General features: G+C 51.5%; 10 non-coding genes and 3 pseudogenes across 10 annotated transcripts; all 13 read left to right on the top strand.

The window, feature by feature from the left end:
- The first annotated feature begins 2,508 nt into the window (after positions 1 to 2,508).
- On the top strand, positions 2,509 to 2,617 carry LOC140472585 (5S ribosomal RNA; annotated as a pseudogene).
- A 1,515-nt stretch (positions 2,618 to 4,132) lies between these two features.
- Positions 4,133 to 4,251, top strand: LOC140473279 (5S ribosomal RNA). The gene has a single exon (XR_011958232.1). It is a non-coding gene; the product is annotated as a 5S ribosomal RNA (ribosomal RNA).
- Positions 4,252 to 5,758: 1,507 nt separating this feature from the next.
- Positions 5,759 to 5,867, top strand: LOC140472113 (5S ribosomal RNA; annotated as a pseudogene).
- A 1,515-nt stretch (positions 5,868 to 7,382) lies between these two features.
- Positions 7,383 to 7,501, top strand: LOC140471372 (5S ribosomal RNA). Its single transcript, XR_011956988.1, has one exon. It is a non-coding gene; the product is annotated as a 5S ribosomal RNA (ribosomal RNA).
- A 1,515-nt stretch (positions 7,502 to 9,016) lies between these two features.
- Positions 9,017 to 9,135, top strand: LOC140473270 (5S ribosomal RNA). Its single transcript, XR_011958221.1, has one exon. It is a non-coding gene; the product is annotated as a 5S ribosomal RNA (ribosomal RNA).
- A 1,515-nt stretch (positions 9,136 to 10,650) lies between these two features.
- LOC140475746 (5S ribosomal RNA) lies at positions 10,651 to 10,769 on the top strand. The gene has a single exon (XR_011960237.1). It is a non-coding gene; the product is annotated as a 5S ribosomal RNA (ribosomal RNA).
- Positions 10,770 to 12,284: 1,515 nt separating this feature from the next.
- Positions 12,285 to 12,403, top strand: LOC140469482 (5S ribosomal RNA). The gene has a single exon (XR_011956124.1). It is a non-coding gene; the product is annotated as a 5S ribosomal RNA (ribosomal RNA).
- A 1,511-nt stretch (positions 12,404 to 13,914) lies between these two features.
- LOC140469014 (5S ribosomal RNA) lies at positions 13,915 to 14,033 on the top strand. The gene has a single exon (XR_011955921.1). It is a non-coding gene; the product is annotated as a 5S ribosomal RNA (ribosomal RNA).
- Positions 14,034 to 15,548: 1,515 nt separating this feature from the next.
- Positions 15,549 to 15,667, top strand: LOC140470565 (5S ribosomal RNA). The gene has a single exon (XR_011956529.1). It is a non-coding gene; the product is annotated as a 5S ribosomal RNA (ribosomal RNA).
- Positions 15,668 to 17,182: 1,515 nt separating this feature from the next.
- LOC140475791 (5S ribosomal RNA) lies at positions 17,183 to 17,301 on the top strand. Its single transcript, XR_011960279.1, has one exon. It is a non-coding gene; the product is annotated as a 5S ribosomal RNA (ribosomal RNA).
- A 1,515-nt stretch (positions 17,302 to 18,816) lies between these two features.
- LOC140470563 (5S ribosomal RNA) lies at positions 18,817 to 18,935 on the top strand. The gene has a single exon (XR_011956528.1). It is a non-coding gene; the product is annotated as a 5S ribosomal RNA (ribosomal RNA).
- Positions 18,936 to 20,450: 1,515 nt separating this feature from the next.
- On the top strand, positions 20,451 to 20,569 carry LOC140475789 (5S ribosomal RNA). The gene has a single exon (XR_011960277.1). It is a non-coding gene; the product is annotated as a 5S ribosomal RNA (ribosomal RNA).
- Positions 20,570 to 22,084: 1,515 nt separating this feature from the next.
- On the top strand, positions 22,085 to 22,203 carry LOC140471635 (5S ribosomal RNA; annotated as a pseudogene).
- Positions 22,204 to 22,500: the final 297 nt, after the last annotated feature.

Here is a 22,500-nt window from a genome sequence, read left to right as displayed (position 1 = left end):
AATGTGGCCTAACCAAAGTCCTGTACAGCTGCAACATCACCTCACGACTCTTGAATTCAATCCCTCTGCTAATGAACGATAATACTCCATAGGCCTTCTTACAAACTCTATCCACCTGAGTGGCAACCTTCAAAGATCTATGTACATAGACCCCAAGATCCCTTTGTTCCTCCACCTGACCAAGAACCCTACCATTAACCCTGTATTCCGCATTCTTATTTGTTCTTCCAAAATGGACAACTTCACACTTGGTAGGGTTGAACTCCATCTGCCACTCCTCAGCCCAGCTCTGCATCATATCTAAGTCCCTCTGCAGCCGACAACAGCCCTCCTCACTGTCCACAACTCCACCTATCTTTGTATCATCTGCAAATTTACTGACCCACCCTTCGACTCCCTCATCTAAGTCATTAATAAAAATTACAAACAGCAGAGGACCCAGAACTGATCCCTGCGGAACTCCACTTGTAACTGGACTCCATGCTGAATATTTACCATCTACTACCACTCTCTGACTTCGACCGGTTAGCCAGTTTTCTATCCAATTGGCCAAATTTCCCTCTATCCCATGCCTCCTGACTTTCCGCATAAGCCTACCATGGGGAACCTTATCAAATGCCTTACTAAAATCCATGTACACTACATCCACTGCTCTACCCTCATCCACATGCTTGGTCACCTCCTCGAAGAATTCAATAAGACTTGTAAGGCAAGACCTACCCTTCACAAATCCGTGCTGGCTGTCCCTAATCAAGCAGTGCCGTTCCAGATACTCGTAAATCCTATCCCTCAGTACCCTTTCCATTACTTTGCCTACCACAGAAGTAAGACTAACTGGCCTGTAATTCCCGGGGTTATCCCTATTCCCTTTTTTGAACAGGGGCACAACATTCGCTACTCTCCAGTCCCCTGGTACCACCCCCGTTGCCAGTGAAGACGAGAAGATCATTGCCAACGGTACTGCAATTTCCTCTCTTGCTTCCCACATAATCCTAGGATATATCCCGTCAGGCCCGGGGGATGCACGCAATGCACGCAATGGGCCACGCACGCAATGCAGCGACAGGTTATTTTTGCTGCTGCTGCAGGCAGGAGACAGGGAGGGGAGGAGAGCGGAGCGCTGCCAAAATCAGCAAGAAAGAGGGAAAGAAAGGGATTGGGGCTGCACGCTGTCTGCGGCTGGCAGTCAGGAAAGGAGGGCAATAGACAATAGGTGCAGGAGTTGGCCATTCTGCCCTTGGAGCCTGCACCACCATTCAATATGATCATGGCTGATCATCCTTAATCAGTATCCTGTTCCTGCCTTATCTCCATAAGCCTTGATTCCACTATCCTTGAGAGCTCTGTCCAACTCTTTCTTCAATGAATCCAGAGACTGGGCCTCCACTGCCCTCTGGGGCAGAGCATTCCACACAGCCACCACTCTCTGGGTGAAGACGTTTCTCCTCATCTCTGTCCTAAACGGTCTACCCCGTATTTTTAAGCTGTGTCCTCTGTTTCGGCACTCACGTTTCCTGCCGCCAGAGTGTCCAATCCTTTGATAATCTTATATGTCTCAACCAGATCCCCTCTCAGTCTTCTAAACTCAAGGGTACACGAGCCCAGTCGCTCCAGTCTTTCAGTGTAAGGTAATCCCGCCATTCCAGGAATTGACCTCGTCAACCTACGCTGCACTCCCTCAATAGCCGGAATGTCTCTCCTCAAATTTGGAGACCAGAACTGCACACAGTACTCCAGGTGTGGTCTCACCAGGGCCCTGTACACCTGCAGAAGAACCTCTTTGCTTCTGTACTCGATCCCTCTTGTTATGAAGGCCAGCATGCTATTAGCCTTCTTCACTACCTGCTGTACCTGCATGCTTACCTTCATTGAGCGGTGTACAAGAACCCCCAGATCTCTCGGTACTGTCCCTTGACCGAAATTGATTCCATTTAGGTAGTAATCTGCCTTCCTGTTCTTGCCACCAAAGTGGATAAGCATCCATTTATCCACATTAAAGTGCATCTGCCATGCATCTGACCACTCACCTAACTTGTCCAGGTCACCCGGTAATCTCCTAACATCCTCATCACATTTCACCCTGCCACCCAGCTCAGTATCATCAGCAAATTTGCTAATGTTATTGCTAATAGCATCTTCTATATCATGAACATATATTGTAAAAAGCTGCGGTCCCAGTACTGATCCCTGCGGTACCCCACTGCTCACTGCCTGCCATTCCGAAATGGAGGCGTGGAGGAGTGTGGAAGGATGAGAGAATGCAGGCTGCAGCCCTATGAAGCAGGGGGAGGTCTTGCAGTTGGCCTGTGTGGGGATGTGGGAGACGACAGGAGCCTGGTGGGCAAGGGCTAGCTGGAGGGAGGGAGGGAGGGAGGGAAGCACGCACGGAGGAGGAAGAGCAAAGAGAAAAGAGAGAAAAAAAAAACAAAGGGGATCAAGAGAAAGAGCAGCAAAGAAAATGTGGCTGGCCAGCACGCCTTGAAGTGGGGAGAAAAGGCAGAGGCCAGCGCCTATGGCCATACTAGTCTGAAAACATCTGATCTCGGAAGCTAAGCAGACTCAGGCCTGGTTAGTATTTGGATGGGGGACCGCCTGGGAATACCAGGTGCAGTAGGCTTTTTCCGCCAGCAGGGGCTGCTCAAGTCACCCCTCTGCACTCGTGTTGGGCCACGCACGCAATGCAGCGACAGGTTATTTTTGCTGCCGCTGCAGGCAGGAGACAGGGAGGAGAGGAGAGCGGAGCGCTGCCAAAATCAGCAAGAAAGAGGGAAAGAAAGGGATTGGGGCTGCACGCTGTCTGCGGCTGGCAGTCAGGAAAGGAGGGCAATAGACAATAGGTGCAGGAGTTGGCCATTCTGCCCTTGGAGCCTGCACCACCATTCAATATGATCATGGCTGATCATCCTTAATCAGTATCCTGTTCCTGCCTTATCTCCATAAGCCTTGATTCCACTATCCTTGAGAGCTCTGTCCAACTCTTTCTTCAATGAATCCAGAGACTGGGCCTCCACTGCCCTCTGGGGCAGAGCATTCCACACAGCCACCACTCTCTGGGTGAAGACGTTTCTCCTCATCTCTGTCCTAAACGGTCTACCCCGTATTTTTAAGCTGTGTCCTCTGTTTCGGCACTCACGTTTCCTGCCGCCAGAGTGTCCAATCCTTTGATAATCTTATATGTCTCAACCAGATCCCCTCTCAGTCTTCTAAACTCAAGGGTACACGAGCCCAGTCGCTCCAGTCTTTCAGTGTAAGGTAATCCCGCCATTCCAGGAATTGACCTCGTCAACCTACGCTGCACTCCCTCAATAGCCGGAATGTCTCTCCTCAAATTTGGAGACCAGAACTGCACACAGTACTCCAGGTGTGGTCTCACCAGGGCCCTGTACACCTGCAGAAGAACCTCTTTGCTTCTGTACTCGATCCCTCTTGTTATGAAGGCCAGCATGCTATTAGCCTTCTTCACTACCTGCTGTACCTGCATGCTTACCTTCATTGAGTGGTGTACAAGAACCCCCAGATCTCTCGGTACTGTCCCTTGACCGAAATTGATTCCATTTAGGTAGTAATCTGCCTTCGTGTTCTTGCCACCAAAGTGGATAAGCATCCATTTATCCACATTAAAGTGCATCTGCCATGCATCTGACCACTCACCTAACTTGTCCAGGTCACCCGGTAATCTCCTAACATCCTCATCACATTTCACCCTGCCACCCAGCTCAGTATCATCAGCAAATTTGCTAATGTTATTGCTAATAGCATCTTCTATATCATGAACATATATTGTAAAAAGCTGCGGTCCCAGTACTGATCCCTGCGGTACCCCACTGGTCACTGCCTGCCATTCCGAAATGGAGGCGTGGAGGAATGTGGAAGGATGAGAGAATGCAGGCTGCAGCCCTATGAAGCAGGGGGAGGTCTTGCAGTTGGCCTGTGTGGGGATGTGGGAGACGACAGGAGCCTGGTGGGCAAGGGCTAGCTGGAGGGAGGGAGGGAGGGAGGGAAGCACGCACGGAGGAGGAAGAGCAAAGAGAAAAGAGAGGAAAAAAAAACAAAGGGGATCAAGAGAAAGAGCAGCAAAGAAAATGTGGCTGGCCAGCACGCCTTGAAGTGGGGAGAAAAGGCAGGGGCCAGCGCCTACGGCCATACTAGTCTGAAAACGCCCGATCTCGTCTGATCTCGGAAGCTAAGCAGACTCAGGCCTGGTTAGTACTTGGATGGGAGACCGCCTGGGAATACCAGGTGCAGTAGGCTTTTTCTGCCAGCAGGGGCTGCTCAAGTCACCCCTCTGCACTCGTGTTGGGCCACGCACGCAATGCAGCGACAGGTTATTTTTGCTGCCGCTGCAGGCAGAAGACAGGGAGGGGAGGAGAGCGGAGCGCTGCCAAAATCAGCAAGAAAGAGGGAAAGAAAGGGATTGGGGCTGCACGCTGTCTGCGGCTGGCAGTCAGGAAAGGAGGGCAATAGACAATAGGTGCAGGAGTTGGCCATTCTGCCCTTGGAGCCTGCACCACCATTCAATATGATCATGGCTGATCATCCTTAATCAGTATCCTGTTCCTGCCTTATCTCCATAAGCCTTGATTCCACTATCCTTGAGAGCTCTGTCCAACTCTTTCTTCAATGAATCCAGAGACTGGGCCTCCACTGCCCTCTGGGGCAGAGCATTCCACACAGCCACCACTCTCTGGGTGAAGACGTTTCTCCTCATCTCTGTCCTAAACGGTCTACCCCGTATTTTTAAGCTGTGTCCTCTGTTTCGGCACTCACGTTTCCTGCCGCCAGAGTGTCCAATCCTTTGATAATCTTATATGTCTCAACCAGATCCCCTCTCAGTCTTCTAAACTCAAGGGTACACGAGCCCAGTCGCTCCAGTCTTTCAGTGTAAGGTAATCCCGCCATTCCAGGAATTGACCTCGTCAACCTACGCTGCACTCCCTCAATAGCCGGAATGTCTCTCCTCAAATTTGGAGACCAGAACTGCACACAGTACTCCAGGTGTGGTCTCACCAGGGCCCTGTACACCTGCAGAAGAACCTCTTTGCTTCTGTACTCGATCCCTCTTGTTATGAAGGCCAGCATGCTATTAGCCTTCTTCACTACCTGCTGTACCTGCATGCTTACCTTCATTGAGTGGTGTACAAGAACCCCCAGATCTCTCGGTACTGTCCCTTGACCGAAATTGATTCCATTTAGGTAGTAATCTGCCTTCCTGTTCTTGCCACCAAAGTGGATAAGCATCCATTTATCCACATTAAAGTGCATCTGCCATGCATCTGACCACTCACCTAACTTGTCCAGGTCACCCGGTAATCTCCTAACATCCTCATCACATTTCACCCTGCCACCCAGCTCAGTATCATCAGCAAATTTGCTAATGTTATTGCTAATAGCATCTTCTATATCATGAACATATATTGTAAAAAGCTGCGGTCCCAGTACTGATCCCTGCGGTACCCCACTGGTCACTGCCTGCCATTCCGAAATGGAGGCGTGGAGGAATGTGGAAGGATGAGAGAATGCAGGCTGCAGCCCTATGAAGCAGGGGGAGGTCTTGCAGTCGGCCTGTGTGGGGATGTGGGAGACGACAGGAGCCTGGTGGGCAAGGGCTAGCTGGAGGGAGGGAGGGAAGCACGCACGGAGGAGGAAGAGCAAAGAGAAAAGAGAGAAAAAAAAAACAAAGGGGATCAAGAGAAAGAGCAGCAAAGAAAATGTGGCTGGCCAGCACACCTTGAAGTGAGGAGAAAAGGCAGGGGCCAGCGCCTACGGCCATACTAGTCTGAAAACGTCTGATCTCGGAAGCTAAGCAGACTCAGGCCTGGTTAGTACTTGGATGGGAGACCGCCTGGGAATACCAGGTGCAGTAGGCTTTTTCCGCCAGCAGGGGCTGCTCAAGTCACCCCTCTGCACTCGTGTTGGGCCACGCACGCAATGCAGCGACAGGTTATTTTTGCTGCCGCTGCAGGCAGGAGACAGGGAGGGGAGGAGAGCGGAGCGCTGCCAAAATCAGCAAGAAAGAGGGAAAGAAAGGGATTGGGGCTGCACGCTGTCTGCGGCTGGCAGTCAGGAAAGGAGGGCAATAGACAATAGGTGCAGGAGTTGGCCATTCTGCCCTTGGAGCCTGCACCACCATTCAATATGATCATGGCTGATCATCCTTAATCAGTATCCTGTTCCTGCCTTATCTCCATAAGCCTTGATTCCACTATCCTTGAGAGCTCTGTCCAACTCTTTCTTCAATGAATCCAGAGACTGGGCCTCCACTGCCCTCTGGGGCAGAGCATTCCACACAGCCACCACTCTCTGGGTGAAGACGTTTCTCCTCATCTCTGTCCTAAACGGTCTACCCCGTATTTTTAAGCTGTGTCCTCTGTTTCGGCACTCACGTTTCCTGCCGCCAGAGTGTCCAATCCTTTGATAATCTTATATGTCTCAACCAGATCCCCTCTCAGTCTTCTAAACTCAAGGGTACACGAGCCCAGTCGCTCCAGTCTTTCAGTGTAAGGTAATCCCGCCATTCCAGGAATTGACCTCGTCAACCTACGCTGCACTCCCTCAATAGCCGGAATGTCTCTCCTCAAATATGGAGACCAGAACTGCACACAGTACTCCAGGTGTGGTCTCACCAGGGCCCTGTACACCTGCAGAAGAACCTCTTTGCTTCTGTACTCGATCCCTCTTGTTATGAAGGCCAGCATGCTATTAGCCTTCTTCACTACCTGCTGTACCTGCATGCTTACCTTCATTGAGTGGTGTACAAGAACCCCCAGATCTCTCGGTACTGTCCCTTGACCGAAATTGATTCCATTTAGGTAGTAATCTGCCTTCCTGTTCTTGCCACCAAAGTGGATAAGCATCCATTTATCCACATTAAAGTGCATCTGCCATGCATCTGACCACTCACCTAACTTGTCCAGGTCACCCGGTAATCTCCTAACATCCTCATCACATTTCACCCTGCCACCCATCTCAGTATCATCAGCAAATTTGCTAATGTTATTACTAATAGCATCTTCTATATCATGAACATATATTGTAAAAAGCTGCGGTCCCAGTACTGATCCCTGCGGTACCCCACTGGTCACTGCCTGCCATTCCGAAATGGAGGCGTGGAGGAATGTGGAAGGATGAGAGAATGCAGGCTGCAGCCCTATGAAGCAGGGGGAGGTCTTGCAGTTGGCCTGTGTGGGGATGTGGGAGACGACAGGAGCCTGGTGGGCAAGGGCTAGCTGGAGGGAGGGAGGGAGGGAGGGAAGCACGTACGGAGGAGGAAGAGCAAAGAGAAAAGAGAGAAAAAAAAAACAAAGGGGATCAAGAGAAAGAGCAGCAAAGAAAATGTGGCTGGCCAGCACGCCTTGAAGTGGGGAGAAAAGGCAGGGGACAGCGCCTACGGCCATACTATTCTGAAAACGCCCGATCTCGTCTGATCTCAGAAGCTAAGCAGACTCAGGCCTGGTTTGTACTTGGATGGGAGACTGCCTGGGAATACCAGGTGCAGTAGGCTTTTTCTGCCAGCAGGGGCTGCTCAAGTCACCCCTCTGCACTCGTGTTGGGCCACGCACGCAATGCAGCGACAGGTTATTTTTGCTGCCGCTGCAGGCAGAAGACAGGGAGGGGAGGAGAGCGGAGCGCTGCCAAAATCAGCAAGAAAGAGGGAAAGAAAGGGATTGGGGCTGCACGCTGTCTGCGGCTGGCAGTCAGGAAAGGAGGGCAATAGACAATAGGTGCAGGAGTTGGCCATTCTGCCCTTGGAGCCTGCACCACCATTCAATATGATCATGGCTGATCATCCTTAATCAGTATCCTGTTCCTGCCTTATCTCCATAAGCCTTGATTCCACTATCCTTGAGAGCTCTGTCCAACTCTTTCTTCAATGAATCCAGAGACTGGGCCTCCACTGCCCTCTGGGGCAGAGCATTCCACACAGCCACCACTCTCTGGGTGAAGACGTTTCTCCTCATCTCTGTCCTAAACGGTCTACCCCGTATTTTTAAGCTGTGTCCTCTGTTTCGGCACTCACGTTTCCTGCCGCCAGAGTGTCCAATCCTTTGATAATCTTATATGTCTCAACCAGATCCCCTCTCAGTCTTCTAAACTCAAGGGTACACGAGCCCAGTCGCTCCAGTCTTTCAGTGTAAGGTAATCCCGCCATTCCAGGAATTGACCTCGTCAACCTACGCTGCACTCCCTCAATAGCCGGAATGTCTCTCCTCAAATTTGGAGACCAGAACTGCACACAGTACTCCAGGTGTGGTCTCACCAGGGCCCTGTACACCTGCAGAAGAACCTCTTTGCTTCTGTACTCGATCCCTCTTGTTATGAAGGCCAGCATGCTATTAGCCTTCTTCACTACCTGCTGTACCTGCATGCTTACCTTCATTGAGTGGTGTACAAGAACCCCCAGATCTCTCGGTACTGTCCCTTGACCGAAATTGATTCCATTTAGGTAGTAATCTGCCTTCCTGTTCTTGCCACCAAAGTGGATAAGCATCCATTTATCCACATTAAAGTGCATCTGCCATGCATCTGACCACTCACCTAACTTGTCCAGGTCACCCGGTAATCTCCTAACATCCTCATCACATTTCACCCTGCCACCCAGCTCAGTATCATCAGCAAATTTGCTAATGTTATTGCTAATAGCATCTTCTATATCATGAACATATATTGTAAAAAGCTGCGGTCCCAGTACTGATCCCTGCGGTACCCCACTGGTCACTGCCTGCCATTCCGAAATGGAGGCGTGGAGGAGTGTGGAAGGATGAGAGAATGCAGGCTGCAGCCCTATGAAGCAGGGGGAGGTCTTGCAGTTGGCCTGTGTGGGGATGTGGGAGACGACAGGAGCCTGGTGGGCAAGGGCTAGCTGGAGGGAGGGAGGGAGGGAGGGAAGCACGCACGGAGGAGGAAGAGCAAAGAGAAAAGAGAGAAAAAAAAAACAAAGGGGATCAAGAGAAAGAGCAGCAAAGAAAATGTGGCTGGCCAGCACGCCTTGAAGTGGGGAGAAAAGGCAGGGGCCAGTGCCTACGGCCATACTAGTCTGAAAACGCCCGATCTCGTCTGATCTCGGAAGCTAAGCAGACTCAGGCCTGGTTAGTACTTGGATGGGAGACCGCCTGGGAATACCAGGTGCAGTAGGCTTTTTCTGCCAGCAGGGGCTGCTCAAGTCACCCCTCTGCACTCGTGTTGGGCCACGCACGCAATGCAGCGACAGGTTATTTTTGCTGCCGCTGCAGGCAGAAGACAGGGAGGGGAGGAGAGCGGAGCGCTGCCAAAATCGGCAAGAAAGAGGGAAAGAAAGGGATTGGGGCTGCACGCTGTCTGCGGCTGGCAGTCAGGAAAGGAGGGCAATAGACAATAGGTGCAGGAGTTGGCCATTCTGCCCTTGGAGCCTGCACCACCATTCAATATGATCATGGCTGATCATCCTTAATCAGTATCCTGTTCCTGCCTTATCTCCATAAGCCTTGATTCCACTATCCTTGAGAGCTCTGTCCAACTCTTTCTTCAATGAATCCAGAGACTGGGCCTCCACTGCCCTCTGGGGCAGAGCATTCCACACAGCCACCACTCTCTGGGTGAAGACGTTTCTCCTCATCTCTGTCCTAAACGGTCTACCCCGTATTTTTAAGCTGTGTCCTCTGTTTCGGCACTCACGTTTCCTGCCGCCAGAGTGTCCAATCCTTTGATAATCTTATATGTCTCAACCAGATCCCCTCTCAGTCTTCTAAACTCAAGGGTACACGAGCCCAGTCGCTCCAGTCTTTCAGTGTAAGGTAATCCCGCCATTCCAGGAATTGACCTCGTCAACCTACGCTGCACTCCCTCAATAGCCGGAATGTCTCTCCTCAAATTTGGAGACCAGAACTGCACACAGTACTCCAGGTGTGGTCTCACCAGGGCCCTGTACACCTGCAGAAGAACCTCTTTGCTTCTGTACTCGATCCCTCTTGTTATGAAGGCCAGCATGCTATTAGCCTTCTTCACTACCTGCTGTACCTGCATGCTTACCTTCATTGAGTGGTGTACAAGAACCCCCAGATCTCTCGGTACTGTCCCTTGCCCGAAATTGATTCCATTTAGGTAGTAATCTGCCTTCGTGTTCTTGCCACCAAAGTGGATAAGCATCCATTTATCCACATTAAAGTGCATCTGCCATGCATCTGACCACTCACCTAACTTGTCCAGGTCACCCGGTAATCTCCTAACATCCTCATCACATTTCACCCTGCCACCCAGCTCAGTATCATCAGCAAATTTGCTAATGTTATTGCTAATAGCATCTTCTATATCATGAACATATATTGTAAAAAGCTGCGGTCCCAGTACTGATCCCTGCGGTACCCCACTGGTCACTGCCTGCCATTCCGAAATGGAGGCGTGGAGGAATGTGGAAGGATGAGAGAATGCAGGCTGCAGCCCTATGAAGCAGGGGGAGGTCTTGCAGTTGGCCTGTGTGGGGATGTGGGAGACGACAGGAGCCTGGTGGGCAAGGGCTAGCTGGAGGGAGGGAGGGAGGGAGGGAAGCACGCACGGAGGAGGAAGAGCAAAGAGAAAAGAGAGAAAAAAAAAACAAAGGGGATCAAGAGAAAGAGCAGCAAAGAAAATGTGGCTGGCCAGCACGCCTTGAAGTGGGGAGAAAAGGCAGGGGCCAGCGCCTACGGCCATACTAGTCTGAAAACGCCCGATCTCGTCTGATCTCGGAAGCTAAGCAGGCTCAGGCCTGGTTAGTACTTGGATGGGAGACCGCCTGGGAATACCAGGTGCAGTAGGCTTTTTCCGCCAGCAGGGGCTGCTCAAGTCACCCCTCTGCACTCGTGTTGGGCCACGCACGCAATGCAGCGACAGGTTATTTTTGCTGCCGCTGCAGGCAGGAGACAGGGAGGGGAGGAGAGCGGAGCGCTGCCAAAATCAGCAAGAAAGAGGGAAAGAAAGGGATTGGGGCTGCACGCTGTCTGCGGCTGGCAGTCAGGAAAGGAGGGCAATAGACAATAGGTGCAGGAGTTGGCCATTCTGCCCTTGGAGCCTGCACCACCATTCAATATGATCATGGCTGATCATCCTTAATCAGTATCCTGTTCCTGCCTTATCTCCATAAGCCTTGATTCCACTATCCTTGAGAGCTCTGTCCAACTCTTTCTTCAATGAATCCAGAGACTGGGCCTCCACTGCCCTCTGGGGCAGAGCATTCCACACAGCCACCACTCTCTGGGTGAAGACGTTTCTCCTCATCTCTGTCCTAAACGGTCTACCCCGTATTTTTAAGCTGTGTCCTCTGTTTCGGCACTCACGTTTCCTGCCGCCAGAGTGTCCAATCCTTTGATAATCTTATATGTCTCAACCAGATCCCCTCTCAGTCTTCTAAACTCAAGGGTACACGAGCCCAGTCGCTCCAGTCTTTCAGTGTAAGGTAATCCCGCCATTCCAGGAATTGACCTCGTCAACCTACGCTGCACTCCCTCAATAGCCGGAATGTCTCTCCTCAAATTTGGAGACCAGAACTGCACACAGTACTCCAGGTGTGGTCTCACCAGGGCCCTGTACACCTGCAGAAGAACCTCTTTGCTTCTGTACTCGATCCCTCTTGTTATGAAGGCCAGCATGCTATTAGCCTTCTTCACTACCTGCTGTACCTGCATGCTTACCTTCATTGAGTGGTGTACAAGAACCCCCAGATCTCTCGGTACTGTCCCTTGACCGAAATTGATTCCATTTAGGTAGTAATCTGCCTTCGTGTTCTTGCCACCAAAGTGGATAAGCATCCATTTATCCACATTAAAGTGCATCTGCCATGCATCTGACCACTCACCTAACTTGTCCAGGTCACCCGGTAATCTCCTAACTTCCTCATCACATTTCACCCTGCCACCCAGCTCAGTATCATCAGCAAATTTGCTAATGTTATTGCTAATAGCATCTTCTATATCATGAACATATATTGTAAAAAGCTGCGGTCCCAGTACTGATCCCTGCGGTACCCCACTGGTCACTGCCTGCCATTCCGAAATGGAGGCGTGGAGGAGTGTGGAAGGATGAGAGAATGCAGGCTGCAGCCCTATGAAGCAGGGGGAGGTTTTGCAGTTGGCCTGTGTGGGGATGTGGGAGACGACAGGAGCCTGGTGGGCAAGGGCTAGCTGGAGGGAGGGAGGGAGGGAGGGAAGCACGCACGGAGGAGGAAGAGCAAAGAGAAAAGAGAGAAAAAAAAAACAAAGGGGATCAAGAGAAAGAGCAGCAAAGAAAATGTGGCTGGCCAGCACGCCTTGAAGTGGGGAGAAAAGGCAGGGGCCAGCGCCTACGGCCATACTAGTCTGAAAACGCCCGATCTCTTCTGATCTCAGAAGCTAAGCAGACTCAGGCCTGGTTAGTACTTGGATGGGAGACCGCCTGGGAATACCAGGTGCAGTAGGCTTTTTCCGCCAGCAGGGGCTGCTGAAGTCACCCCTCTGCACTCGTGTTGGGCCACGCACGCAATGCAGCGACAGGTTATTTTTGCTGCCGCTGCAGGCAGGAGACAGGGAGGGGAGGAGAGCGGAGCGCTGCCAAAATCAGCAAGAAAGAGGGAAAGAAAGGGATTGGGGCTGCACGCTGTCTGCGGCTGGCAGTCAGGAAAGGAGGGCAATAGACAATAGGTGCAGGAGTTGGCCATTCTGCCCTTGGAGCCTGCACCACCATTCAATATGATCATGGCTGATCATCCTTAATCAGTATCCTGTTCCTGCCTTATCTCCATAAGCCTTGATTCCACTATCCTTGAGAGCTCTGTCCAACTCTTTCTTCAATGAATCCAGAGACTGGGCCTCCACTGCCCTCTGGGGCAGAGCATTCCACACAGCCACCACTCTCTGGGTGAAGACGTTTCTCCTCATCTCTGTCCTAAACGGTCTACCCCGTATTTTTAAGCTGTGTCCTCTGTTTCGGCACTCACGTTTCCTGCCGCCAGAGTGTCCAATCCTTTGATAATCTTATATGTCTCAACCAGATCCCCTCTCAGTCTTCTAAACTCAAGGGTACACGAGCCCAGTCGCTCCAGTCTTTCAGTGTAAGGTAATCCCGCCATTCCAGGAATTGACCTCGTCAACCTACGCTGCACTCCCTCAATAGCCGGAATGTCTCTCCTCAAATTTGGAGACCAGAACTGCACACAGTACTCCAGGTGTGGTCTCACCAGGGCCCTGTACACCTGCAGAAGAACCTCTTTGCTTCTGTACTCGATCCCTCTTGTTATGAAGGCCAGCATGCTATTAGCCTTCTTCACTACCTGCTGTACCTGCATGCTTACCTTCATTGAGTGGTGTACAAGAACCCCCAGATCTCTCGGTACTGTCCCTTGACCGAAATTGATTCCATTTAGGTAGTAATCTGCCTTCGTGTTCTTGCCACCAAAGTGGATAAGCATCCATTTATCCACATTAAAGTGCATCTGCCATGCATCTGACCACTCACCTAACTTGTCTAGGTCACCCGGTAATCTCCTAACATCCTCATCACATTTCACCCTGCCACCCAGCTCAGTATCATCAGCAAATTTGCTAATGTTATTGCTAATAGCATCTTCTATATCATGAACATATATTGTAAAAAGCTGCGGTCCCAGTACTGATCCCTGCGGTACCCCACTGGTCACTGCCTGCCATTCCGAAATGGAGGCGTGGAGGAGTGTGGAAGGATGAGAGAATGCAGGCTGCAGCCCTATGAAGCAGGGGGAGGTCTTGCAGTCGGCCTGTGTGGGGATGTGGGAGACGACAGGAGCCTGGTGGGCAAGGGCTAGCTGGAGGGAGGGAGGGAGGGAAGCACGCACGGAGGAGGAAGAGCAAAGAGAAAAGAGAGAAAAAAAAAACAAAGGGGATCAAGAGAAAGAGCAGCAAAGAAAATGTGGCTGGCCAGCACGCCTTGAAGTGGGGAGAAAAGGCAGGGGCCAGTGCCTACGGCCATACTAGTCTGAAAACGCCCGATCTCGTCTGATCTCGGAAGCTAAGCAGACTCAGGCCTGGTTAGTGCTTGGATGGGAGACCGCCTGGGAATACCAGGTGCAGTAGGCTTTTTCCGCCAGCAGGGGCTGCTCAAGTCACCCCTCTGCACTCGTGTTGGGCGACGCACGCAATGCAGCGACAGGTTATTTTTGCTGCCGCTGCAGGCAGGAGACAGGGAGGGGAGGAGAGCGGAGCGCTGCCAAAATCAGCAAGAAAGAGGGAAAGAAAGGGATTGGGGCTGCACGCTGTCTGCGGCTGGCAGTCAGGAAAGGAGGGCAATAGACAATAGGTGCAGGAGTTGGCCATTCTGCCCTTGGAGCCTGCACCACCATTCAATATGATCATGGCTGATCATCCTTAATCAGTATCCTGTTCCTGCCTTATCTCCATAAGCCTTGATTCCACTATCCTTGAGAGCTCTGTCCAACTCTTTCTTCAATGAATCCAGAGACTGGGCCTCCACTGCCCTCTGGGGCAGAGCATTCCACACAGCCACCACTCTCTGGGTGAAGACGTTTCTCCTCATCTCTGTCCTAAACGGTCTACCCCGTATTTTTAAGCTGTGTCCTCTGTTTCGGCACTCACGTTTCCTGCCGCCAGAGTGTCCAATCCTTTGATAATCTTATATGTCTCAACCAGATCCCCTCTCAGTCTTCTAAACTCAAGGGTACACAAGCCCAGTCGCTCCAGTCTTTCAGTGTAAGGTAATCCCGCCATTCCAGGAATTGACCTCGTCAACCTACGCTGCACTCCCTCAATAGCCGGAATGTCTCTCCTCAAATTTGGAGACCAGAACTGCACACAGTACTCCAGGTGTGGTCTCACCAGGGCCCTGTACACCTGCAGAAGAACCTCTTTGCTTCTGTACTCGATCCCTCTTGTTATGAAGGCCAGCATGCTATTAGCCTTCTTCACTACCTGCTGTACCTGCATGCTTACCTTCATTGAGTGGTGTACAAGAACCCCCAGATCTCTCGGTACTGTCCCTTGACCGAAATTGATTCCATTTAGGTAGTAATCTGCCTTCCTGTTCTTGCCACCAAAGTGGATAAGCATCCATTTATCCACATTAAAGTGCATCTGCCATGCATCTGACCACTCACCTAACTTGTCCAGGTCACCCGGTAATCTCCTAACATCCTCATCACATTTCACCCTGCCACCCAGCTCAGTATCATCAGCAAATTTGCTAATGTTATTGCTAATAGCATCTTCTATATCATGAACATATATTGTAAAAAGCTGTGGTCCCAGTACTGATCCCTGCGGTACCCCACTGGTCACTGCCTGCCATTCCGAAATGGAGGCGTGGAGGAATGTGGAAGGATGAGAGAATGCAGGCTGCAGCCCTATGAAGCAGGGGGAGGTCTTGCAGTTGGCCTGTGTGGGGATGTGGGAGACGACAGGAGCCTGGTGGGCAAGGGCTAGCTGGAGGGAGGGAGGGAGGGAGGGAAGCACGCACGGAGGAGGAAGAGCAAAGAGAAAAGAGAGAAAAAAAAAACAAAGGGGATCAAGAGAAAGAGCTGCAAAGAAAATGTGGCTGGCCAGCACGCCTTGAAGTGGGGAGAAAAGGCAGGGGCCAGCGCCTACGGCCATACTAGTCTGAAAACGCCTGATCTCGTCTGCTCTCGGAAGCTAAGCAGACTCAGGCCTGGTTTGTACTTGGATGGGAGACCGCCTGGGAATACCAGGTGCAGTAGGCTTTTTCTGCCAGCAGGGGCTGCTCAAGTCACCCCTCTGCACTCGTGTTGGGCCACGCAAGCAATGCAGCGACAGGTTATTTTTGCTGCCGCTGCAGGCAGGAGACAGGGAGGGGAGGAGAGCGGAGCGCTGCCAAAATCAGCAAGAAAGAGGGAAAGAAAGGGATTGGGGCTGCACGCTGTCTGCGGCTGGCAGTCAGGAAAGGAGGGCAATAGACAATAGGTGCAGGAGTTGGCCATTCTGCCCTTGGAGCCTGCACCACCATTCAATATGATCATGGCTGATCATCCTTAATCAGTATCCTGTTCCTGCCTTATCTCCATAAGCCTTGATTCCACTATCCTTGAGAGCTCTGTCCAACTCTTTCTTCAATGAATCCAGAGACTGGGCCTCCACTGCCCTCTGGGGCAGAGCATTCCACACAGCCACCACTCTCTGGGTGAAGACGTTTCTCCTCATCTCTGTCCTAAACGGTCTACCCCGTATTTTTAAGCTGTGTCCTCTGTTTCGGCACTCACGTTTCCTGCCGCCAGAGTGTCCAATCCTTTGATAATCTTATATGTCTCAACCAGATCCCCTCTCAGTCTTCTAAACTCAAGGGTACACGAGCCCAGTCGCTCCAGTCTTTCAGTGTAAGGTAATCCCGCCATTCCAGGAATTGACCTCGTCAACCTACGCTGCACTCCCTCAATAGCCGGAATGTCTCTCCTCAAATTTGGAGACCAGAACTGCACACAGTACTCCAGGTGTGGTCTCACCAGGGCCCTGTACACCTGCAGAAGAACCTCTTTGCTTCTGTACTCGATCCCTCTTGTTATGAAGGCCAGCATGCTATTAGCCTTCTTCACTACCTGCTGTACCTGCATGCTTACCTTCATTGAGTGGTGTACAAGAACCCCCAGATCTCTCGGTACTGTCCCTTGACCGAAATTGATTCCATTTAGGTAGTAATCTGCCTTCGTGTTCTTGCCACCAAAGTGGATAAGCATCCATTTATCCACATTAAAGTGCATCTGCCATGCATCTGACCACTCACCTAACTTGTCCAGGTCACCCGGTAATCTCCTAACATCCTCATCACATTTCACCCTGCCACCCAGCTCAGTATCATCAGCAAATTTGCTAATGTTATTGCTAATAGCATCTTCTATATCATGAACATATATTGTAAAAAGCTGCGGTCCCAGTACTGATCCCTGCGGTACCCCACTGGTCACTGCCTGCCATTCCGAAATGGAGGCGTGGAGGAGTGTGGAAGGATGAGAGAATGCAGGCTGCAGCCCTATGAAGCAGGGGGAGGTCTTGCAGTTGGCCTGTGTGGGGATGTGGGAGACGACAGGAGCCTGGTGGGCAAGGGCTAGCTGGAGGGAGGGAGGGAGGGAGGGAAGCACGCACGGAGGAGGAAGAGCAAAGAGAAAAGAGAGAAAAAAAAACCAAAGGGGATCAAGAGAAAGAGCAGCAAAGAAAATGTGGCTGGCCAGCACGCCTTGAAGTGGGGAGAAAAGGCAGGGGCCAGCGCTTACGGCCATACTAGTCTGAAAACGCCCGATCTCGTCTGATCTCGGAAGCTAAGCAGACTCAGGCCTGGTTAGTACTTGGATGGGAGACCGCCTGGGAATACCAGGTGCAGTAGGCTTTTTCCGCCAGCAGGGGCTGCTCAAGTCACCCCTCTGCACTCGTGTTGGGCGACGCACGCAATGCAGCGACAGGTTATTTTTGCTGCCGCTGCAGGCAGGAGACAGGGAGGGGAGGAGAGCGGAGCGCTGCCAAAATCAGCAAGAAAGAGGGAAAGAAAGGGATTGGGGCTGCACGCTGTCTGCGGCTGGCAGTCAGGAAAGGAGGGCAATAGACAATAGGTGCAGGAGTTGGCCATTCTGCCCTTGGAGCCTGCACCACCATTCAATATGATCATGGCTGATCATCCTTAATCAGTATCCTGTTCCTGCCTTATCTCCATAAGCCTTGATTCCACTATCCTTGAGAGCTCTGTCCAACTCTTTCTTCAATGAATCCAGAGACTGGGCCTCCACTGCCCTCTGGGGCAGAGCATTCCACACAGCCACCACTCTCTGGGTGAAGACGTTTCTCCTCATCTCTGTCCTAAACGGTCTACCCCGTATTTTTAAGCTGTGTCCTCTGTTTCGGCACTCACGTTTCCTGCCGCCAGAGTGTCCAATCCTTTGATAATCTTATATGTCTCAACCAGATCCCCTCTCAGTCTTCTAAACTCAAGGGTACACGAGCCCAGTCGCTCCAGTCTTTCAGTGTAAGGTAATCCCGCCATTCCAGGAATTGACCTCGTCAACCTACGCTGCACTCCCTCAATAGCCGGAATGTCTCTCCTCAAATTTGGAGACCAGAACTGCACACAGTACTCCAGGTGTGGTCTCACCAGGGCCCTGTACACCTGCAGAAGAACCTCTTTGCTTCTGTACTCGATCCCTCTTGTTATGAAGGCCAGCATGCTATTAGCCTTCTTCACTACCTGCTGTACCTGCATGCTTACCTTCATTGAGTGGTGTACAAGAACCCCCAGATCTCTCGGTACTGTCCCTTGACCGAAATTGATTCCATTTAGGTAGTAATCTGCCTTCGTGTTCTTGCCACCAAAGTGGATAAGCATCCATTTATCCACATTAAAGTGCATCTGCCATGCATCTGACCACTCACCTAACTTGTCCAGGTCACCCGGTAATCTCCTAACATCCTCATCACATTTCACCCTGCCACCCAGCTCAGTATCATCAGCAAATTTGCTAATGTTATTGCTAATAGCATCTTCTATATCATGAACATATATTGTAAAAAGCTGCGGTCCCAGTACTGATCCCTGCGGTACCCCACTGGTCACTGCCTGCCATTCCGAAATGGAGGCGTGGAGGAGTGTGGAAGGATGAGAGAATGCAGGCTGCAGCCCTATGAAGCAGGGGGAGGTCTTGCAGTCGGCCTGTGTGGGGATGTGGGAGACGACAGGAGCCTGGTGGGCAAGGGCTAGCTGGAGGGAGGGAGGGAGGGAGGGAAGCACGCACGGAGGAGGAAGAGCAAAGAGAAAAGAGAGAAAAAAAAAACAAAGGGGATCAAGAGAAAGAGCTGCAAAGAAAATGTGGCTGGCCAGCACGCCTTGAAGTGGGGAGAAAAGGCAGGGGCCAGCGCCTACGGCCATACTAGTCTGAAAACGCCTGATCTCGTCTGCTCTCGGAAGCTAAGCAGACTCAGGCCTGGTTTGTACTTGGATGGGAGACCGCCTGGGAATACCAGGTGCAGTAGGCTTTTTCCGCCAGCAGGGGCTGCTCAAGTCACCCCTCTGCACTCGTGTTGGGCCACGCAAGCAATGCAGCGACAGGTTATTTTTGCTGCCGCTGCAGGCAGGAGACAGGGAGGGGAGGAGAGCGGAGCGCTGCCAAAATCAGCAAGAAAGAGGGAAAGAAAGGGATTGGGGCTGCACGCTGTCTGCGGCTGGCAGTCAGGAAAGGAGGGCAATAGACAATAGGTGCAGGAGTTGGCCATTCTGCCCTTGGAGCCTGCACCACCATTCAATATGATCATGGCTGATCATCCTTAATCAGTATCCTGTTCCTGCCTTATCTCCATAAGCCTTGATTCCACTATCCTTGAGAGCTCTGTCCAACTCTTTCTTCAATGAATCCAGAGACTGGGCCTCCACTGCCCTCTGGGGCAGAGCATTCCACACAGCCACCACTCTCTGGGTGAAGACGTTTCTCCTCATCTCTGTCCTAAACGGTCTACCCCGTATTTTTAAGCTGTGTCCTCTGTTTCGGCACTCACGTTTCCTGCCGCCAGAGTGTCCAATCCTTTGATAATCTTATATGTCTCAACCAGATCCCCTCTCAGTCTTCTAAACTCAAGGGTACACGAGCCCAGTCGCTCCAGTCTTTCAGTGTAAGGTAATCCCGCCATTCCAGGAATTGACCTCGTCAACCTACGCTGCACTCCCTCAATAGCCGGAATGTCTCTCCTCAAATTTGGAGACCAGAACTGCACACAGTACTCCAGGTGTGGTCTCACCAGGGCCCTGTACACCTGCAGAAGAACCTCTTTGCTTCTGTACTCGATCCCTCTTGTTATGAAGGCCAGCATGCTATTAGCCTTCTTCACTACCTGCTGTACCTGCATGCTTACCTTCATTGAGTGGTGTACAAGAACCCCCAGATCTCTCGGTACTGTCCCTTGACCGAAATTGATTCCATTTAGGTAGTAATCTGCCTTCGTGTTCTTGCCACCAAAGTGGATAAGCATCCATTTATCCACATTAAAGTGCATCTGCCATGCATCTGACCACTCACCTAACTTGTCCAGGTCACCCGGTAATCTCCTAACATCCTCATCACATTTCACCCTGCCACCCAGCTCAGTATCATCAGCAAATTTGCTAATGTTATTGCTAATAGCATCTTCTATATCATGAACATATATTGTAAAAAGCTGCGGTCCCAGTACTGATCCCTGCGGTACCCCACTGGTCACTGCCTGCCATTCCGAAATGGAGGCGTGGAGGAGTGTGGAAGGATGAGAGAATGCAGGCTGCAGCCCTATGAAGCAGGGGGAGGTCTTGCAGTTGGCCTGTGTGGGGATGTGGGAGACGACAGGAGCCTGGTGGGCAAGGGCTAGCTGGAGGGAGGGAGGGAGGGAGGGAAGCACGCACGGAGGAGGAAGAGCAAAGAGAAAAGAGAGAAAAAAAAACCAAAGGGGATCAAGAGAAAGAGCAGCAAAGAAAATGTGGCTGGCCAGCACGCCTTGAAGTGGGGAGAAAAGGCAGGGGCCAGCGCTTACGGCCATACTAGTCTGAAAACGCCCGATCTCGTCTGATCTCGGAAGCTAAGCAGACTCAGGCCTGGTTAGTACTTGGATGGGAGACCGCCTGGGAATACCAGGTGCAGTAGGCTTTTTCCGCCAGCAGGGGCTGCTCAAGTCACCCCTCTGCACTCGTGTTGGGCGACGCACGCAATGCAGCGACAGGTTATTTTTGCTGCCGCTGCAGGCAGGAGACAGGGAGGGGAGGAGAGCGGAGCGCTGCCAAAATCAGCAAGAAAGAGGGAAAGAAAGGGATTGGGGCTGCACGCTGTCTGCGGCTGGCAGTCAGGAAAGGAGGGCAATAGACAATAGGTGCAGGAGTTGGCCATTCTGCCCTTGGAGCCTGCACCACCATTCAATATGATCATGGCTGATCATCCTTAATCAGTATCCTGTTCCTGCCTTATCTCCATAAGCCTTGATTCCACTATCCTTGAGAGCTCTGTCCAACTCTTTCTTCAATGAATCCAGAGACTGGGCCTCCACTGCCCTCTGGGGCAGAGCATTCCACACAGCCACCACTCTCTGGGTGAAGACGTTTCTCCTCATCTCTGTCCTAAACGGTCTACCCCGTATTTTTAAGCTGTGTCCTCTGTTTCGGCACTCACGTTTCCTGCCGCCAGAGTGTCCAATCCTTTGATAATCTTATATGTCTCAACCAGATCCCCTCTCAGTCTTCTAAACTCAAGGGTACACGAGCCCAGTCGCTCCAGTCTTTCAGTGTAAGGTAATCCCGCCATTCCAGGAATTGACCTCGTCAACCTACGCTGCACTCCCTCAATAGCCGGAATGTCTCTCCTCAAATTTGGAGACCAGAACTGCACACAGTACTCCAGGTGTGGTCTCACCAGGGCCCTGTACACCTGCAGAAGAACCTCTTTGCTTCTGTACTCGATCCCTCTTGTTATGAAGGCCAGCATGCTATTAGCCTTCTTCACTACCTGCTGTACCTGCATGCTTACCTTCATTGAGTGGTGTACAAGAACCCCCAGATCTCTCGGTACTGTCCCTTGACCGAAATTGATTCCATTTAGGTAGTAATCTGCCTTCGTGTTCTTGCCACCAAAGTGGATAAGCATCCATTTATCCACATTAAAGTGCATCTGCCATGCATCTGACCACTCACCTAACTTGTCCAGGTCACCCGGTAATCTCCTAACATCCTCATCACATTTCACCCTGCCACCCAGCTCAGTATCATCAGCAAATTTGCTAATGTTATTGCTAATAGCATCTTCTATATCATGAACATATATTGTAAAAAGCTGCGGTCCCAGTACTGATCCCTGCGGTACCCCACTGGTCACTGCCTGCCATTCCGAAATGGAGGCGTGTAGGAGTGTGGAAGGATGAGAGAATGCAGGCTGCAGCCCTATGAAGCAGGGGGAGGTCTTGCAGTCGGCCTGTGTGGGGATGTGGGAGACGACAGGAGCCTGGTGGGCAAGGGCTAGCTGGAGGGAGGGAGGGAGGGAGGGAAGCACGCACGGAGGAGGAAGAGCAAAGAGAAAAGAGAGAAAAAAAAAACAAAGGGGATCAAGAGAAAGAGCAGCAAAGAAAATGTGGCTGGCCAGCACGCCTTGAAGTGGGGAGAAAAGGCAGGGGCCAGCGCCTGCGGCCATACTAGTCTGAAAACGCCCAATCTCGTCTGATCTCGGAAGCTAAGCAGACTCAGGCCTGGTTGGTGCTTGGCTGGGAGACCGCCTGGGAATACCAGGTGCAGTAGGCTTTTTCCGCCAGCAGGGGCTGCTCAAGTCACCCCTCTGCACTCGTGTTGGGCCACGCACGCAATGCAGCGACAGGTTATTTTTGCTGCCGCTGCAGGCAGGAGACAGGGAGGGGAGGAGAGCGGAGCGCTGCCAAAATCAGCAAGAAAGAGGGAAAGAAAGGGATTGGGGCTGCACGCTGTCTGCGGCTGGCAGTCAGGAAAGGAGGGCAATAGACAATAGGTGCAGGAGTTGGCCATTCTGCCCTTGGAGCCTGCACCACCATTCAATATGATCATGGCTGATCATCCTTAATCAAT

This window comes from Chiloscyllium punctatum, chromosome 3 (genome assembly GCF_047496795.1).
Source record: "Chiloscyllium punctatum isolate Juve2018m chromosome 3, sChiPun1.3, whole genome shotgun sequence".
NCBI lineage: Eukaryota > Metazoa > Chordata > Chondrichthyes > Orectolobiformes > Hemiscylliidae > Chiloscyllium > Chiloscyllium punctatum.
The sequence above is the reverse complement of the archived record's forward strand: the minus strand, read 5'-3'. Positions and strand labels throughout refer to the sequence as shown.